Source organism: Manis pentadactyla, chromosome 11 (assembly GCF_030020395.1).
Source record: "Manis pentadactyla isolate mManPen7 chromosome 11, mManPen7.hap1, whole genome shotgun sequence".
In the NCBI taxonomy this organism is placed as follows: Eukaryota; Metazoa; Chordata; class Mammalia; order Pholidota; family Manidae; genus Manis; species Manis pentadactyla.
The window spans coordinates 42693862-42703096 of NC_080029.1; the positions used below are offsets into that span (position 1 = coordinate 42693862).

General features: G+C 38.2%; 1 long non-coding RNA gene across 1 annotated transcript; it reads left to right on the forward strand.

Moving 5' to 3' along the window:
- Window positions 1-3541: 3541 nt before the first annotated feature.
- On the forward strand, window positions 3542-4646 carry LOC130679504 (uncharacterized). Its single transcript, XR_008992482.1, has 2 exons — window positions 3542-4369; window positions 4408-4646. It is a non-coding gene; the product is annotated as an uncharacterized LOC130679504 (long non-coding RNA).
- Window positions 4647-9235: the final 4589 nt, after the last annotated feature.

Genomic DNA, 9235 nt, shown 5'->3' on the forward strand with positions numbered 1-9235 from the left:
AGCTGAGTCAGGATTCAAACTCAATTGTTTTAACCCTAGAATCCTTTGTTTATTAATTATGTTATGTTGCTTCCCTAAAATTACTAAAAAGGATTTCCAAGAAGAAAAAACTGCATCAGATTTTAAAGAATTATGACCTCAAGATATTTTTTTCTTTTGCAAAAAAAAAATCCAAAAACCAAACCGCAAATGAACAACGTCTTTTTTTGATCTCAAAGTTTCTTTGAACTCTAGGCTTTTGCACAATCATTAATTCAACAACTTACTGAGAATGTACTATGAGGCAACATGGTGCTTGTTACTGGAGATGACAGGAGCAAGATATGATCCCTATTTGCAAGTTTGAAGGAAACATACGCACAACCAGATAATCCAAGCTTTAAAAAATACTTTTCTGTGAATTTTTTTTGAACTTCCTACATGCATTGTTTTTCAAACATGGAGGTAAAAATGAGGTGGTTATTTTTAAAAAGAATTAGTTCTACCGCTTTCTCTTTACCTCTTTCAGATGAAAGTAGCATTCGTGAGAGTTTAAGGTCTCTGCAAAAATGTTTAGTGGATGATATCCACTGAAATAAGGTATGTGCCAAGTTTTTACCTTTGATTGATTTCTTTGAGAACCCTAACAAATATTCATTGGTCCTGGAATCAAAAATCCCTAATCCTTATATGACATATTATATAACATCCTTATATGACTTATATGACTATCCTTAAATGACATCTGGGAAGAGGAAGACACTCTTAGCTCTGTTTGCACACCACTGATTTTTCTCTCTGAATGTGTAGAAAGCTAACACACTTGTAACTGTCTATCAGAAACCTGGTCTATTTTAGCTGTAAATCTAATATTGCTTGAGGTAAAATATTAACCCCTTACCTCTACCAATATATTTCTGAGACCTTTATGTAAATGAATGGAGGAAAGATGATTCACTTTTAGAAATACTAACTTGAATATTTCTCATTCCATGTTTTTTTTAGTTACAGCACAATAATTCAGCAAGTCAAACTGGATTTAAAATAATTAATAAAAGTAAACAAGATTTAGAGTAATAAATAGAAGTAAAGAGTATTTTGATGAAGATGATGATAGTTACATTTCCCCAAACTTAAGGCATCCTTATTGGCAGAGAACTTCTGAGTGTGAAGTTGGTTAGGAAAACTCAGGGATGAGAAGGGGCAGCATTACATCTTTTGAGTGGATAGCAACGAGGAGCACCTGCTGGCTGACCACGATTGGCTCCTGGCGCATTCTGACTAGCGGAGAAGTGGGGGTGGGCTTGCCATGTAATGACCCTTTTCTGAATATGCAAAGTGAATCAGATGGACTAGGTCTGTACTCCACTTCCATGAACAGACTGTATAACTAGAGAGCCCCTAGAATCAGGGAAACTCTACCTCTACCTACAGGTCTTTACAGGGATTCAGGTCAGACACTGGGGAGCATAAAGTCCTCCTCTGAAGCCAGTAAAATAGCCTGAGAGTTTCCCCAGCCCCATCCTTGCCTGAACGCTCTGCGGTGCACACATGGTTTTGTTCTGAGGTGTTTATGTGGCCAACTGTCCTTACATGACTTCTGGGAGGAGGAAGACACTCAGCCCTTGCATACAGGTGGCTTTTCTCACTGAATGTCTGGAAAGCTAACATGCCTCTAACTGCCTATCAGAAATGTAGGCTATTTTAACGGCAAATCTTATATTGCTTGAGGCAAAATATCACCCCCACACCTCTACCAACGTTTTTCTGAGATCTATGTAAATGAGTGGAGGAAAGGTGATCACTTTATACAAATTCAATTTACAGACCAAATTTTCAGAAATTGGAGGTCTACTTATTCATGTCTGTGCCATTCTTTATGCATTAGAGTGGACTGCAAAAGTTCTTCTAGAAGGATGGGAACCCATCAGTGGTTATTGGAGTGGGTGAATCAATCTGATGACCACCTTGAGTTCTTGTCATGAGCTGAGGCATTAAAGGCTTAGTATAATATATAATAATATATAACATATAAAACCTTGCCACTAAGAGAACAGATTATGCTCTTTTTTCATGATTTTCCAAGGGCGTAGGCAGTCTGATTGCTGTCATTCACCAACTCCTCAGTGGAGATGAGAAGGGTTTCCATCTCCCACTGTGGATTTGGTTTCTACTTTATTCAATACCTAAAATCTCTTTCAAATCAAGATTATTTGAACAATTCCCCTTCCTTATGACTCTTATAATTTTTGCTCATGAATCTTGCCTAAGTACAGTATTCTGAGAAAATCCAAGTTGCTCTGAATTAATTTTTTGTTGAAATAGGATTTATATATCATAAAATTCACCCATCTAAATTAAGTTTTAACTACAATACCCTGGTCTTTAGTATATATTCACAAGATTGTGCCACCACCACCACTATATAATTCCAGAGTATTTTTATTACCCCAAAAGGAAGCCATATGCCAATTAGCATCTCTCCATTCTCCCTTCCTCCCAGGCCCTGTCAACCACTAATGTAATTTCTGTCTCTATGAAACTCTAGATTAATTTTTTATCTATAATTTTAAAAGACAAAACAGCTGAAAAATAGCTGAAATCAGCTTTGGGTTTAGTTCTTGTGCATAGTGACATTTTAGAGAAATAAGGTTACTAGCAGGTGCTGAAAGTAAAAATGAAAAACAGAGAATTTGATTATTGAGTACGTCACAATGGAGTTAGAATAGAGTGGTATGTTTATTGTAAAGAGAGGAACAACCTACTGTTTACATTATAACTCTTGCTATTTTTTCCAGTTCATTAAATAATGTACTAAAAGTTCATCAATTTGGATCCATCTAATTTAGGATCTTTTGTAATTTAGCAGCATTGAGTGGAGCTAAAACTTACTTGCAAACTTGGAAGAGAGGGTTTGTTAAGTAAATTTATAATTTAAACAAGATTGCAGGAGTATAGGGTATCTTATTAAGCAAAGGAAATTATTTTAATATTTTTAGAAGAATCTATGCACTATTTTTTGAGGTATAATTGATACACAGCATTATATTAGTTTTAGGTTTACAACATAAAGATTTGTTATTTGCATATGCTGAAATGGATCACCACAGTAAGTCTAACATCTGTCACCATATTTTTTCATAGAAATGTTTTTCTTGTGATGAGAACTTAAGATTTACTCTTAGCAACTTTCAGTTATACAATACAATATTATTAACTGTAATTGCTGTGTTGTACATGACCTCCCCATGGTTTATTTATTTTATAACTTGGTGTTAGTACCTTCTGACTTCCTTCACCTGTCTCACTCATCTTCCACCCTCCACTTCTGGTAATCACCAATCTGTTCTCTGTATCTACAAACTTACTTTTTCTGATTTCATATATAAATGAGATCATATGATGAGTAAGAATTATTATCTTCCTCTGTCTGACTTATTTCTCTTAGCATAAAGACCTCAAGTTCCATCCAAGTTGTCACAAATGGCAAGATTTCAATATTTTTATGGCTGAATAATATTCCACTGCACGTGCGCACACACACATACACACACCAACACACATATATGCACACATGTTTTTTATCCAGTCTTCCACTGATGGACACTTAAGCGTTTCTGTATCTTGGCTATTATAAATAATGCTGCAGTAAACATTTTTTTTCAAGTTAGTGTCTTCATTTTCTTCAGAAAAATATCCAGAAATGGAATTGCTGGATCACATAGTAGTTCTATTTTTAATTTTTCAAGAAACCCCATTCTGGTTTCTGTAGTGGATGCACCAATTCACATTTCCACCAACAGTGCACAAGGGTTTCCTTTTCTCCATATCCTCACCAATACTTGTTATTTCTTATCTTTTTGATAACAGCCATTCCAATAGGTGCAAGATGATGTGTCATTGTTATTTTTATTTGTGTTTTCCTGATGATTAATGATGTTGAGTCAAATGTCCGATCTCTCAATTCGAGAAGTGCCTTGTCTGGCAAGGCTTGGCTTGACAACATTTTGTGAGTTGTTAATTTTTGTGTTGTTGTAAAATAAGGTAACTCCTTGATCTGGCAACCCAATAACCTGAGCGTGGACTATCAATCAACACATATGCTATAAGGACAAAAGCAGGCAAAGCCATCTGTAGTGAGAGGGAACTATTCCCAGATCAACAAAACCTGACTAGAACTTGATTTAAGCTATTAATATATCTGAAGGGGAAAATATCCTTCATAGGAAGAGATGGTTGGCCATGGGAGCAAGGAAAAGGGAACTTCTCAGAGGCCAATGGAGGCAGTGTCATTCAAGTCCCAATTAGAAGTTGCCCAAGCCCATGGACACAGTCTGTCCTGTCCTGGAGGGGTAGATACAGCAGAGGCTGATGCTGTCCAGTGTCTGGGGTAGATACAGGAGAGGCTGATGCTGTCCAACGTCTGAGTCATAGAGCTAACTCCCAAGGTCTAATTCCACGTTTGCCAGGTTATCTTCCTCCTAATTATAATTTGGGTTCCTTTGCAGATTTTACCTATAGGGAATAAAGCCTGGCCAGATCACTCCAGTATCTTGGCAGAAATATTTATTGTTATAAATAATTGGCTATTTCACACTGTGAAACTATTGATTCATTTCATATTGTGAAATGAACGATTTCATTCTGTGAATAAATTTTAATGTATACTTCTCTGGGTTATGCATCATTCCAAGACCACTTGAACTCAAGACTACAACTGTCACATGGACTTTTTGAGCTGAGAGGGCAGAGGGCTAGACTCTGGAACCTGAGCACAATCCTGTCACTGACAGTAATTCCATGACTTGCTATTAGACTTGAATGATTCTCAAAAGCGATCAGGCTGCATTTTACAAATGCAAAAGTATTTACTCACTAATCTCATCACATTTTTATTTACATTTCCTCTCCAAGATAGGCAAATACATTTACTCCCATTTTGCAGGTAGGAGAGTTGAGAAATGAAGGTTTTTCCAGGGCCAATTAATTAAATTTTTTACTAATTTGTATGCTTTTGAAATCAGGGACTATATATCTATGTTGTATCTGTATTTTCTCAAGTTACTGATAAGGATTCTTGATGTTGAGCTCCAGTTAGAGGTAAATAATTGAGAGGGCGAATCCAGGAAAGTGTTTTGAGTCTAATTTAAATTGGCTAATACTCATACTTTTCCTTATTTGAAGCCTGGTTTCTCTTAGACTCTATTTAATTTGGCCTCTTTCCACCTCCTGGAATGAGTCCTTAGTGTGACACTTTTGTTGGGGTCCCAGTGAAAGTTCTGCCAGAATGCTATGGGTAGGTTTGGTATTTCAGATCAAGACCCATAAACAAATCCATGCTCAGTGACTCTATAATTTGCTTGTTGGAATATAAGCAAGGAAAGTAATTCAGAAGAGGGAAAATATTCATTGTAAAAGGTTCATTGTGACATTATTCACAATATAAAACAAATCTGAATCTATTTACAGGTCCCAAAACATGGCCAAGAAAATTATGCCATGTCTCATAGGCTATTGAATAGCTATAAATTAACTATGAATATTATGTAGCAATATGGAAGTATGGAAGAGTGCTTACAAAATATTTTAAGATAAAAAATGCAGAGAAGGAGCCAAGATGGCGGCATGAGTAGGGCAGCAGAAATCTCCTCCCAAAACCATATATATTTTTGAAAATACAACAATAAAACTACTCCTAAAAGAGAGACCAGAGGATACACTACAACAGCCAGGCTACATCTACATTTGTGAGAACTCAGCACCTCATGAAGTGAGTAAGATACAAGCCACGGCCCGGTGGGACCTGAGTGCTCCCCCCCACCCCCCAGCTCCCCAGTGGGAAGAAAGGAGTCAGAGTGGGGAGGGAGTGGAAGTGCAGGACTGCTAAATAACCAGCCCTAATAATCTGCACCAGGAACACAGACACACATTGCATGGTGTGCTGGATATTAGAGAAACGGAAAAGTAAAATCTCTGAGTGGGTCCCCACAGCCAGCTCCCCTGGGACAAAAGAAAAGCGAGTGCTTTTTGAAAGTCTTAAAGGGACAGGGGCTTCACAGCTGGATGGAAGCATCCTGGCACACTCAGCCTAGCAGCTGGGAATCCCGGGGAACTTCAGATGCCCCAGCCCCCTGGGAGGCAATGCAGCCCCAAGGCCCTTCATGGCAATAAACAGCCTGCTGGTCATTCCCCCTTGCACGCAACCCCACTGCAGCAGAAGAGAAGCTGGGGAGTGGCTGCGTCCATAGCAACCAACCAGAATCTCCTCCCAGTGTGCAGCCACCCGGGGCAGACCTAAAGGCCGCCGCTGATGTGCAACTGCCTGACACAGGCAGAGGAAACCAGGGCAAGGCACGAAGGGGCGCTGTTCTCTCAGGAGAGCACACCTGGTGTGCCTGCCTCTCCCTGCAGGGCTCTGGGCTACCCTGAGGTGACCCCGCCCATGGCAGCTTAGGGGATTAATCCAGAGGCTGCACCAGGTGTGCGGGTAACCAACACAGGCAGCAGAGAAGGGCAAGGTGACCAGCAAGCAGGAAAGGACTTTGTTCTCCTAGCCAACATATGCCCTACCTGCCTACAACTACCTTTATCACTGGGAAAAGGCAGAAGAATTTGGTCCAGTCCAGAATCACCCAGACAACCCCTGAGAGAGGGCCTGGGGAGATTGATTTAACCAATATTCCTGAAAAAGAATTCAAAATGCAGATCATAACCATGCTGATGGACCTGCAGAGAAATATTCAAGAGCTAAAGGATCAAGTTGGGAGGGAGAAAACAGAAACAAAACAATCTCTGGAGGGACTTAAGAGCAGACTGGATGAGGTGCGAGAGGCCACTAATGGAATAGAAATAAGAGAACAGGAATACAGAGAAGCTGAGGCAGAGAGAGATAAAACGATCTCCAAGAATGAAAGAATATTAAGAGAACTGTGTGAACAATAAAACTGGAACAGTATTTGCATTATAGTGGTACCAGAAGAAGAAGAAGAGAGAAAAAAGGGATAGAAAGTGTCTTTGAAGAAATAACAGCTGAAAACTTCCCCAAACTGGGGGAGGAAACAGTCACTCAAACCATGGAAGCCCACAGAACTCCCAACACAAGGGACCCAAGGAGGACAACACCAAGACATATAATAATTAAAATGGCAAAAATCAAAGACAAGGACAGAGTATTAAAGGCAGCCAGAGAGAGAAAAAAGATCACCTACAAAGGAAAACCGATCAGGCTATCATCAGACTTCTCAACAGAAACCTTACAGGTCAGAAGAGAATGGCATGATATATTTAATGCAAAGAAACAGAAGGGCTTGAACCAAGAATACTGTATCCAGCACAACTATCATTTAAATATGAAGGAGGGATTAAACAAATCCCAGACAAACAAAAGTTGAGGGAATTGCCTCCCACAAACCACCCATACAGGATATTTAAAAGGGACTGCTCTAGATGGAAGCACTTCTAAGGTTAAATAGATGTCTACAGAGAAAATAAAATCACAGCAAAGAAAGGAGACCAACCAAATACTAACTAAAGGTAAAAAATAAAATCGATTACTCACAAAAGCAGTCAAAAGAAACACAAAAGAATACAGAATAAAACACCTAACATATAAAGAATGGAGAAGGAGGAATAAGAAGGGAGAGAAATAAAGAATCATCAGACTGAGTTTATAATGGCTTAATAAGAGAGTTAAGTTAGACGATCAGATAGTAAAGATGTTACCCTTGAACCTTTGGTAACCATTAATCTAAAGCCTGCAATGGCAATAAATACGTATCTTTCAATAGTCACCCTAAATGTAAATGGACTGACTGCACCAATCAAAAGACACAGAGTAACAGAACAGATAAAAAAGCAAGACCCATCTATATGGTGCTTATAAGAGACTCACCTCAAACCCAAAGACATACACAGACTAAAAGTCAAGAGATGGAAAAAGATATTCCATGCAAACAATAGGGAGAAAAAAGCAGGCTTTGCAGTACTTGTATCAGACAAAATAGACTTCAAAACAAAGAAACAAAAGATAAAGAAGGACATTACATAATTATAAAGGGGTCAGTCCAACAAGAGGATATAACCATTATAAATATATATGCACCCAATACAGGAGCACCAACATATGTGAAACAAATACTGACAGAAGTAAAGGAGGAAGTAGAATGCAATGCATTCGTTCTAGGAGACTTCAACACACCACTCACGCCATAGGACAGATGCACCACACCGAAAATAAGTAAGGACATAGAGACACTGAACAACACACTAGAACAGATGGATTTAGCAGACATCTACAGCACTCTATACCCAAAAGGAGCAGGATACACATTATTCTCAAGTGCACATGGAACATTTTTCAGAATAGACTGCATACTGGGCCACAAAAAGAGCCACAGTAAATTCAAAAAGATTGAAATCCTACCAACCAACTTCTCAGACCACAAAGGTATAAAACTAGAAATAAATTGTACTAAGAAAACAAAAAAGCTCACAAACACATGGGGGCTTAACAACATGATCCTAAATAATCAATGGATCAATGACCAAATAAAAACAGAGATCAAGCAATATATGGAGAAAAATGATAACAAGAGCACAAAGCTCCAACTTCTGTGAGAGGCAGCAAAGGCACTTCTAAGAGGAAAGTATATTGCAGTCCAGGCCTATTTAAAGAAGGAAAAACACTCCCAAATGAATAGTCTAAAGTCACAATTATTGAAACTGGAAAAAGAAGAACACATGAGGCCCAAAGTCAGCAGAAGGAGGGACATAATAAAGATCAGAGAAGAAATAAATAAAATTGAGAAGAATAAAACAATAGAAAAAAAACCAATGAAAGCAAGAGCTGGTTCTTTGAGAAAATAAACTAAATAGATAAGCTCCTAGCCAGACTTATTAAGAGAAAAAGACAATCTACACACATCAACAGAATCAGAAATGGGAAAGGAAAAGTCATGATGGAAACCACATAAATACAAAAAATTATTAGAAAATACTACAAAAATCTATGTGCTAACAAGCTGGAAAACCTAGAAGAAATGGACAACTTCCTAGAAAAATACAACCTTCCAAGACTGACCAAGGAAGAAACACAAAATCTAACAGACCAATTATGAGCAAAAATATTGAATCAGTAATCAAAAAACTACCCAAGAACAAAACCTCTGGGTCAGATGAATTCACCGCTGAATTTTATCCGACATATAGAGAAGACATAATACCCATTTTCCTTAAAGTTTTCCAAGAAATAGAAGAG